At 41.2% G+C, this 11780-nt stretch overlaps 1 long non-coding RNA gene across 1 annotated transcript in view; it reads right to left on the reverse strand.

Moving 5' to 3' along the window:
• Positions 1 to 9492, reverse strand: part of LOC115063147 — a 27465-nt gene extending 17973 nt beyond the window's left edge. The window contains exon 1 of the long non-coding RNA XR_003843036.1: positions 9437 to 9492. This is a non-coding gene — a long non-coding RNA (uncharacterized LOC115063147). The remainder of the gene's footprint in view (positions 1 to 9436) is intronic.
• Between the last annotated feature and the right edge of the window lie 2288 nt (positions 9493 to 11780).

The raw sequence follows: 11780 nt of genomic DNA on the forward strand, positions 1-11780 counted from the left end.
TATAGAGACTATCTGTAAGTTCTGTGACTCTAGAGAACCCTGACTAATACAATGATTAATATCATATATGTATATATATATACATATATATATACATATATATACATACATATATACAGGTGAAGCAATCATATATATAAAATATAATCAATTATATAAAACTCTTTTTACATTGAGACAAATACTAGTTAAAAGCAGAAAGAAGGATTCTACTCAGTGTGGCCTTATGAAGAGGAGAAATAAACAAAGGGACAATTTGTCCTCGAGTCTATCTGTCTTCAGATCCCTGACATGAGATTCAGGTCTAACTAGCAGGCCAAACATGTGAATAAATAAGCAGTCTGCTCACGATCTGGTCTCAACCTATCATTGACACACCATTGTCTTGTTTTTTTCCTGCAAAGTAGACTGACAAGTTGTCAGATGGGAAATCTTGGAAGAAAAATTCTTCCTCTGACTGTCACCAGACTTCTCCCTAGGCAAGTTTCTTCTACTTTCATGCCATATATGTATATATATATATATATATATATATATACATATATATATATATATATATATATTACATTATATCACAGATATGAAAAAACATGCAGTATTCATCTTTCTGCAATTGGATTAATTCACTTAATGTATTGGCTCTGGTTACATTCATTTTCCTACAAATGGCATAACTTCATCCCTTATGGCTAAAATAAAAGTTCATTGTGTATCCAACAATGGAGAAATGAATAACAATGTGGTGTAATTCATAGGATCTTTGTGGGCCACTCCACTCTGAGCACAAGCAGTTGGCTAACAGACTCTTGCTGTTGTTCCTCCTCCTTGTCTTCCTCTTCTTGTTTGGTTATTTATTCATTCATTATATTTGTTAGTTTGGAGACAGGCTGGTGCTACATAGCCCAGGCCTCAAACTGGCAGCGATCTCCTGACCTCTATTTACCTCCCAAGTGTTGGGTGCGCACCTGCATGCCAGCCTCGGTTTCGGGTTGCAAAAGCCCACCACCAACCTGTCCTGCCATTTATCATTCTTCTTTCTATGAACAAAATAAAGGCCAATGTAGAAAGGGGCACCAGGAAATAAAACGTGAGGCAGGCACAGAGAAGGAAATCAGGTTCCGGATCCCCACATGCTCATTCAATAAGATTCCCAGAACTGAGTCTTGGCCCTGCTGGCCCTCAGGATAGAAGATACACTAACCTAAACACAGGAATCAGCCATTGCAAAGACCCCCACAGTAGGAGGGTAACACTCTACACAGTTTATCAGCCTTCCCAGGAGGGAACCAAAACATGCGCCCTGTGTCAGTCCCATCAGATCTTCTCTAATTGCCCCAAGCAGACATCTGGTAGGCTGGATGCCATCCAGACCAATGTCCAAATCAGCACCTTAAGAAGTCCTGCCAAGCTAGGAGGAGCCTGGGAAGCTTCCTCACTGTGGGAATACTGGGAGGAGCTCACCTGGGTAAGTCAGAGAGATAAATGATGAGGACTTTGCCTCAGAGGGTAACTCTTGGAATGTCCCCATTGTTAGGGCCAGCCTTGGCAACGCAAACATAACAGTATTCAGGGCTATAGTCCAATTGATATAGTGCCTGCCTAACATAGAGAGAGCCCTGGTTTCCAAGTCCAGCACTCTAGGCATGTCAGAACCCTCCTACAATCTCAATAGTCATGAGATAGAGAGGCAAGCATGGTCAATGTTCAAGAGACTATTTAAAAAATAAAAATAAAAATAAAAATAAAAATAAAAATAAAAATAAATGAACTGAAGGGCTAAAGAGATGGCTCAGCAGTTAAGAGCACCGGGTGTTCTTCCCACCACCCACATGGTGGCTCATGACCAGTGTAGTGAGGTGGGGCAGAGCACACTCTAGATGACTCTGCCTGGCACCACATGGAAAATACCAAGAGGCCCTGGGCACCACTAAGAAGAGCAAGTAAGTGGTGGAGAGATGGAAGAGAAAAAGAAACAAAAGAATGTGTGCACAGTGAAGAGAGGCAGAACTGAAGAGTCAGTCTGATGTGAATAGCCTGTCATCCCATCTGAGGCCATGGTGAGGTTCCGCCCCAGGCTGCTGCCAAGGGCCATGTCTGGGTCCATGTCCCTGTAGCCGTGGTGGGGATAAGGGTCTGCAACAATGTCCATGGCCCATGTTACCACCAAAGGCCATGGAGATGTCCCTGGTCTGGGCTGCCACCTGGGGCCATGCTGATGTCAAAGGGCTGTGGAGAGCTGACCCTGTCCCAAGGGCATGAGAGCCAGTGAGCTGGCCCACTCTTTACCAACTGCAACATTCAAGAGGGGGACTCTGCCCTTTGCCTGGGCAGCATGGGAGAACTGTCCCCCTCACCTTGGTATGATCATGGAAGAAGTGTCAGGCTAAACAAATCAGCTACCACCACCCAGCTCCACATCCAGGGATTTAAGTTGGCCCACCCCAACATAGAAGTTTCTCTGTTTGTTGAGCAAGAAATCAAATGGAGAGTATGAAGACTAGCTCTGTAACATCTTTAAAAAGAGCCGTGTACCTTGTATCTTGTGCTTACATCATCCTCTAAACGTACCTTCCTTGTCCCATGTAATGGAGATGAACACATCATACTACATAGTAGTTTAGCCTCTAGGAAGGGCAGAAGCAAGAAGGAAGTAACTCATAAGTTCCAGCTGTCAGAATCACATTATTCACATGACTACACATAGCTGCAAGCTGTGAAGGAAGTTGGGAAATGGTGTTTGCGTTCTGGAGAGTCAGCTTCTGTGAGGGATCCAAGAGACTCCTCATATTGCTCAAGGAAATAAAAGAATGGACAGTCAAAGAAAAATAGAAGTCTCTACCTTGGGTCAATTGGCTTTCTAATATATGGGAAGAGGCAATTTGGGAAAGGGAGCTCTTTGAAGTCAGATTGAGGAGGAAACTCGGCCAGTTGGAGTTACAGTGTATGGACTGACAAGATGAATCAGTGGGTAGACACAGCTGACACCAAGGCCTGACAACCTCAGTTCAGACTTTGGAACCCAGACAATGGATAGTAGCTCCCCCAGGAGTTGCCTTTTGACCTCTGCATGAATACTATACCATTCCTGCACCTATTCATGCATACAGCATTAAATAAATGTAAAAACAAAAGAGGAAAAATATTTCCAGCTTGCTTTTTCTGGTGATGGATAGGTCAAGAGTGTTTTCAAAAGTCTTGTGTCCTGAACTTTCTGTGGGAAACACTGGATTGCACCCACACTCCTTCCTCAAAAATGAAAATCTCTTACACTGAAGTCCCAGCCCCTATTATTGTCAGAACATGACTATATCTAGAGACAGTGCCCTTAAAGTGGCAATTATGCTAAAAGGAGATGATTATAGCTGTGCTGGCTAGTTTGATATCAGCTTGCCACAAGCTAAAGTCATCTGAAAGGAAGAAACCTCAATTGAGAAAATGCCTCCGTCCTGTTGGGCCGTACAGAAGCCTGGAGGGCATTTCTTAATTAGTGACTGAAGGGAGAGTTCCCAGCCCATCAAGTGTGGTACCACCCCTGGGGATGGAGGTCCTTGGTTCTACAAGAATGCAGGCTGTGTATGCTATGGGGAACATGGCCTCTGCACCAGCTTCTGCCTCTAAATTCCTGCCCTGTTTGAGTTCCTGCTCTGACTTCCTTCACTGATGGATTACAATGTGGATTGGGGGAGGGGTCGAGTGTATCCCTTCATCCCACATACCATATATAAAATGAATCACTGGTGATGTAGTTTCAAGACTGAATGTTCCTTAAAGACTAGCCCACAGAGTTGTATTTACTGGAGATCATAGTACCTCTGGGAAGTAGGGTATGTGAATACTCTTTAGAGTACCCTCAACGGGATAAAGGGGATTGTATCAAACTTAGAACCTTCTACACAGATTACCTATGGAATGGGAGAAAATATTTTCAAACTATATACCTAATAAGAAGTTCATATCCAAAGTTGGTTAAATTCTCTGTAGCCAGAGGTTGCACATCTTCAAATCTCATCAACCATGACTTGAAGTATCTTTTAATATATACAAGCAAAAATTTTCTTGTGATTATTTCTTAAACAATTCAGATTGACAACTGCTTACACAGTGTTTATAATATGTTATGTATTATATGTTACTCTAGAGATGACTTAAAATTATATAGGAGAGGATACTATATGCAAACACTATGCTATTTCAAATAAGAGGCTTGAGCATCTTACAGATTTTGATGTCTGAATAGGTTTCTGGAACTATCTCCTACAAATATGGAGGGATAACCAAATATAAGGAACTCAACCAGTTCAGTTCATTGATGATGAAGTGGACAAAGGACGACTAGTAATATAGGTTGGTAAGAGGCCCTGAATTCCATCTCTAGCACCAAGAGAAGGAAGGAAGGGAAGGGGGAGGAAGTATATAGGGGAGAAAGGGAGAGAGATGAGAAATGAACAAGGAATAAATTGAGGGAAAACAAAAGAAAGATAGAGAAAAAGACCTAGGCAACCCTGTGTAGCATATGTAGAAAGTGGTGTGCACACACCCATAAAGGTTAAAATAGAATCAGGGGCTAGCAAAAATAGTTTGGAGGATAAAGGCACTCCTCACCAAGCCTGGCGAGCTGAGTTTCATCCTCAGAACACTGAAGGTGGAATAAGAGAGCCAACTTCTGAACATTGTGCTCTGATCTCCACATCTTTTCTCTGGAACACATGCCCCATCCTACCCCATACAAAAATAAATGAATAAGTGAGTAAGTGAGTGAGTGAGTAAATAAATAAATAAATGTTTAAAACAGAACTCAAGAAATCAAAAGAATATACTGACAAGATTTCTGTATTCCCATGTTGTCAATATAAGGAATCACTTTTGTTCCTTAGTGAATGGATGGAAGAGAGAATTTGTTGTAAACAGACATACAATGAACTATTTTTCAATCTTAGAGAAGAAGGATATCCTGTCATTTTCATCTAAGGAATAATAAAATCACTTAGAATCTTCATAATTATTTAGACACAGTTTTGTTGTGCCATCTGGTTTGGGTATCAGGATGATCCTGGTGGAAAGTTTCATTCAGAACTTTTTTCAGAATTACAAGAGACAAGGCCATATGGCTGAAAATTTAAGGCATGCAAGGGGACAAATGATACAAATATAAGATATATTGAGTATATATGTATCAGAAAAGAAATGTCTAATTAAAATTTCAGTAATAGACTCTTACTTATGTGCAGAGGTCCTAGTTCGTGGCCATATAGGCAACCTTGTTGGCCGTTTGCGAACCCCTATGGACTCAGGTTAGTTGGTTTTCTGGATTTCCTTGTCTTGTACTCCTTTGACTCTTAGAGTTCTTCCTTCCCATCTTTGGCAGGATGCTCCATGTTCTGCCTAATGTTTCAGGAAACTGAGGTCAAGATATAAGTGAAGATTTCTTCACTCCACCATATCTTGTGGGGTGAAGATTTTGAAACTGGGTTCATGTCCCAAATTCTCCATTGGAAGCCTTACCGGGTTACAAAAGATGGCCGGTTCAGGCTCCATATTCTCAATGCTATTGCTCTTAGCCTAGGTCACCTTCATATATTGCTGAAGGATTTTATTTCACTGTTTTTCTAGCTTTGTCCAGAGATGCTCTCATGTTCCTGTTGTCTCACCCACTACGATCTTCTTCTGCCCTCTTCCCATTTGATCCCTCCTGTTTCTATTCCTAATCCCCAATTCAGACATCTGCTACCATCTACCCACTATATCTATTCTATTTCCCCTTCATAGTTATATTCCTAAAGCCCTTAAGCTTCTCTGGGTCTATAGATTGTAGCATGATTATCTTTTATGGCCAATATCCATTTATAAATGTGTACATACCATGCTTGTCTTGCCTGGTCTGGAATACCTCACTCAGGATGGTCTTTTCTAGTTTTCCTCATTTGTTAGTAAATTTCATCATGTCATTGTAACAGCTCCATTGTATAAATAAATTTTAAGTAAAAAGTAAAAAAAAAATTCAGTAATAGAGGAAACATTGAAAACTATACAAAAAGAAGGAAAATTTTAATTCCGTAATTGGATTCTATAATAATCAATTTCAAATGTTAGAATTGAAGCAATTTAAGAACTCAATATACAGGTTTGATGGAAGATTATAGATTCTGGAAGAAAGCATTCCTAAATGAGAAGACACATCCAAGTGTCAAAACAGAAGGACTCACACAAAAAGGGGGGGAAGTTCCAAGAAGTGTGGAAGTGATTTTATCATGACTTATTAATATTAACATAGCTTCATTATACAGATTAAGGGGACTCAGGTGACACCTTCATAGTGCATACAACATATATTGGTAATATCCATCCATCTTTCTACCCCCATTCCTCTACCCCCAGCATCCTTTCCATCCTTTCCATGCTTTCATAATCAAGTTTAATATTTTATTTTAGTTCCACAGAGACAAGAAGTGTAATAGTTGCCTTTCTGTATCTGGCTTATTTCACTTAGCATGACATCCACCAGTTTCATCAACATTGTTGTAAAGGAAAAGATTTACTTCTTTTATTAGTCTGTCATACCCTATTCAATGTATGTGGATTAATTTCTTTGCCCATTCATCTGTTCAGGGGAAGCTAGGATGGTCTAGATTTTGGCTATTGTTAACAGTGCCACAATAAACACGAGTATCTTTTTTGTATGTTGATTTCATTTCCTTTGAGTCTGTGCCAGGAAGTAAGACTGCTGCATCATATGAGTTCTATTTTTAGTATTTCAAGGACATCCCCATTCTATTTTCTGAAGTAGTGAGACTAATTTGTGTTCCACCCAACACTATGTAACAGATCCCCTTTTTCTACATCCTGTCCTTTATATTTTTCTTATGATAGCTGCATTTGTATATGAGCTATCATCTCAATGTAGTTTTGATATGCATTTCCTTAATTACTAATGCTACTGAGGACCATTTTTGAGCTAGTGTCCTGCTATGTAGCTCGGGAGAGATCCCAAGAGTACATTCAAAAGGAAGGAGAGTCGACCATCTCAGCTATGCTCTGTATCTTTGGATTCCACACTCATTGGTTTATTTAGTTACAAATCAAAAGTATGGATTAAGTTGCAGCTGTATTCACCATGGTGTTTTTCTCTAAACAACAGAATGCAACAAATATTTACATGACAATAGTTACTGTAATTAACCTAGTGATGACTTAAAGTATATAAGAGGGTGTATATAGGGTATATGTGACAATTTTCTATAAAAGATCTGATCATCTGCACATTTTGTTATCTTCTGGGCATTCTGGAATGAATCACCCATTATTGAATGAAGTTTTCCTTGGGAGATACAAATAAATATCTACTCAACCCAGATAGGGTACCAATGATCAACCAAAGTAATGATCCTACTGAAGTCTGATTTGGTGAAACAATGAGATTTTTGTACCTAATTATAGAACACAGGTGGCAGGTTATTTCCAGGAGTATGAGTGACCCCCCAAAGCAGCTACATCCAATGAAAAGTCTCACCCCAGCATGTTTCCCATAGCCACACAAAGGGACTTGCCCTTCAGTTAACCTTTCACCCCCTATATACACTAAAATCTTCCAGGTCCATAAGGCCAGATGCAGCTTAGGCACAAATACAGTAATTTAGGAAAAAGGTGTAGGAAGGCATATTTAGAATCTCAAAAGAGAGTCCATCAACCCTCATAGCTTCCCTCCCTTTTGTTTCCACTGAGAGAATATAACAGGCCTGATCTTGGCTGCCCCTTGGGAGTAGTCACAGCTGCTCTGGTGATGACAGTAATGGCCACTGGCCTTGGAGGACAGAATGCTACCACACCAATCTTATATAACTGTATTTCCCATCTCTTCAGTTGTTCAGAAAAGGCTTCAGACCCTAATGCTAACCTTTGAGAACTTTCGAGGCAGGTGGAGAAGCACCCAGACAGGTGGCTTCCTCCCGCTCTGCTTCTGCCTGTTCAGAGGTTTAGAACTGTCCAGCACTGTAGCCCATGCCACCAAGTCCTGGTTTCACTCAGAAACTCAGCATTTACAAATACATGCTGTCACCTTGAAGTTTACATCAGAATGAATTCAGATTACATATTACTCCACATGGCTCATTGTGGTGCAAATGTTGGAGACATATTTACTCCTGATAGTATCTGCTTATTTTTGCCACTTTGACAAGAATCCTACTTCAACAGGCCCAGTAAAAACATAAATTTGCAGATATGATAACTTGTGAGTATGTTTCGGAGGTAGTTGATGGCATATCACCCGAGAAGATGATGAATGGAGCAATCCTTGCGTTGTCACACTGAGGGTGTATATTTCTATCTTATAAATACAGCCAACTCCATCATCTTGGTTACTGGGAGGGAAGAGTAGTATAAATAATTGAAACTGCTGGGAGAAAGTTCATTTGAACTTGCCTGGGGAATATATCATAGTTTTTCCTGCGGCGGCAGCAGCAGGTGTTCCCAATTACAGTTTTGCTTAGGCTAATACTGGAATTAGCTTGCATGTACTGAACATATATATGTCAAGAGCATGTGTAACTGAGTAGGGAGAGCTGACCCAAGACTCTTGATGCTAGTTGATAGACAATTTGTGTGCAAGGTCTTGAGCTCTCTATTTGTAACTGACCTATCAGACTGCACACATTAAATGAGAGGCCCTCTCCACACTGACAGCAGGCATGCCAGATCCAAAGATGCCCTAATTTCTTAGATATCTCAAGATCTCCCTTTGAGATTTGCCTCCCAAACTGCCTTCCTTTTCTGACAGCCTCTCAATTGCAATGTCTGAACCCAAAGGAGTTTCAGGACCTGCAGAGCTAGGAGGCATGGTGTGCACAGCAGGAAGGATTGAGTTGGGGTCCGGAGGAGGCTGCAAGGCTTCAGCCAGCATCTATATACAGCTTGCTGACTGCAAATTTCCTAGCTCTGGTCCCAACCTCCCTCCCAACTCCAGTGGTGTGTATGCTCTGTGTATGCATCTCCTCCTGAATATACCAAAAGGCTTCCAGTTCAATTGTTTCCTCTTCACCTCTCCTCCTATGTGATTTCCTCTGGGGCTGTACTATTATCATCTCTCCATTCGCAGCGGACAAGCTTGGGAATCAGTCCTGCCCATCCTCTTTTCTGCTCTTCCACATCGTTTCCAGATATCGCTGGTTTAGCTCCCGATTCTCACATGTGTGTTTGCCTGCCCTCACCCTCATTCCTGCTGAACCAAGTCTCCATCTTGTCTCTTTGGCACATTCATTTTCATAAATGGTGTTCTTACATTACACTTTAGCCCCAGCTCCTAACCATCCTTCACAGGTCAAAGACACAGAAGGGCTGTCAAATGAAATTGCATGCCATTACCTGAATGGCCGTTTCTACCCTGCACCTTTGCTTCACAGATACATCTGTTCCTCAAGCCCTCACCATGGGTAACACTCACCTTACAAGAGCCAACTGAAAATCTCTGTCCTTTGTGAAGTGTTGTAGCTGCTGCTTGCAGCTGCAAATGACTACCTCATTCTCCAAGTGCCCCTAGTACTTTCTCCTGCCCACGTGGCACTGATCCCATCAGTAGAGAATGATCTTTGGGAACACACAGAGTGCAAGAGAGGATAATCCAAACATTGCAACACAGCTGATAGGACTCAGTTCATTCACACTACAAGTTTGAGTCCAGTTTTCAAGCCTACTGCATGCCTTATAACTTTGTACACAAGTGTAGTCCAAAGTCCAGATGCCCAGATAACAGCTGAAGGGTTTCTATTTCTAAGCCCATTCAAAAGAGACCTACATTAGGCCTTGTCATTAGTTCAGTGGTCTGGGACATGGTGCCAATTTCCAGGTTAGTCACACGGTGTATTTGTGCTTTCTTTGAATTATCAGGCCAAGTTCTTCCTGCTCTTAATTTGGGGTATCCTCCTTCTCCAAAAATCATAGAAGGAACTCAATCCCAGACAAGAGAACTTTTTCTCCTATTGGCAACTGTGAGTGCATAAAGCTGGCACCAATTAAGGAGGGCATGTGTGATTCCTTACAGGCCACCCCAATCAACGTGGTCTCTGGCCAAGGTGTGAGTCAGACTTCGAGTCCTCTGTTAAACATCAGTGAGAGGAATGCCACAGGATGATGTCAAGTGAGCTTTGGAGCTAACCACTCCTAGAAACATCTGGTGCTGGCAGAGTATTTGACTATTAGTATGCACAGAGAGAACACATGAGCCATTTGGATTAACCATTAGTGTCTTCTATGAAATGTCCTTGTTTTGCTCTGAAACAGTAAGTAAATAAATGATGTTTGGAAGATGAAAAACAAACAAACACTCCACTGACACGACTTTCCTTTCTTCCTTCCTTTACTTTCTCTCTCCCCAGATCCTTTGAGCAAGCACAGCTTTCCCTTGTTTTCTGGACTTTCTCTAATTATCACAGCACAAGCTCGGCATTTTGTGCCCACCTTGTCCACAGATTCGGGTGGGGCCCACAAAGCACATTGTCTCCCTTCCTTGCTGTGTGCTGCTGGTCACTGGAAAGGCCCTCAAGTTGAGGCAAAGCAGCTCAAACTGGGAAGTGGCAAAACTCGCTGTTCTTGTCTCAAGCACGTATTTGCTGATAAATTATTGCTCCTCAAAACTTCTCCATCTTGTTGGAGCTGTTTGGTTTCTAATGAGAACCACACCCAGCCTGTGATAGGAGTGGTTTCTGAGTGCATCCGGTCTGGCGGTGGGAAAAACTAAAGAAGATAAAGCTGTTCTCCTGCCACTAAAGGGACACAAAAGTCAACCTCTATGTCATAGGCCACTGACTGTGTATATTAAAACAGAAGTATATATTGTCAAACTATGCCTTCCTGGCCAATGGTGTGCCTGCTTTAAATTTTGAAAGGGAAAGATGATGAGACACTCATTGTGAAATAGATGGAGTTCACATTTTCCCTTGAACTGTTTATCCACCTGCTTAGTGTAGTGTAAGAGTTCTTTGGAGAACAAGTGTGTGTGTGTGTGTGTGTGTGTGTGTGTTTGATAAATTGTGTAAAAAATTGGCTAACTTGGTTGTGAAGGTTAACAATGGAAAAATCTCTAAGACATTGCCAGTGAGATGGGTCTGGTGATAAAGGTTTTCACTGCCAGTCTCATGACTTGGGTTTGATCTGGGACCCAAAACAGGGGAGGAGGAAACTGACTTCTGCAGTTTGTCCTTTGACTTCCACATATATAGTACAGTACATGAATACACACACACACACACACACACACACACACACACACTAAACAAAAAATAAATGTGACTTAAAAGAAAAAATCCACAGGACAGGTCATCAACAAGCAGGAAAATCAGGTAGGGATTTCTATGTAATAGTCCCGAGTCAGAATTCCTTTTATAGTGTAACAAGCTAGTTCTAGAATTGCAGTTTCATTTACTGTACGTCATAATTTGTTCCATGTTTTCCGCAATCCAACATAGTATTCGATAAAGCTAAGGTTACCTAGCCTTCCTGGATGAAGACTATACAAGTGCAAAGTCTCAACCACAGGTAAACTGCCCTGTGGAATTAGAAAACCATAAAGGGTTACAATACAGTGGCATTTGTTTTATGACATCAGTATGCATAGAAAGAGACTCTGAGCCATGTTGAGACAGCCTATGAGTACACTTTATGTTGCTGTATCAATATACCTGAGTTTGAGCATTTTATTTTTAAAATATTGGGTTATGTCAGAGTTTTGGAGGCTTAAAGTCTGAGTTTAGACAACTTCATCCAAACGTATACACACACACACACACACA

Source organism: Mus pahari, chromosome X, assembly GCF_900095145.1.
Source record: "Mus pahari chromosome X, PAHARI_EIJ_v1.1, whole genome shotgun sequence".
Taxonomy (NCBI): domain Eukaryota; kingdom Metazoa; phylum Chordata; class Mammalia; order Rodentia; family Muridae; genus Mus; species Mus pahari.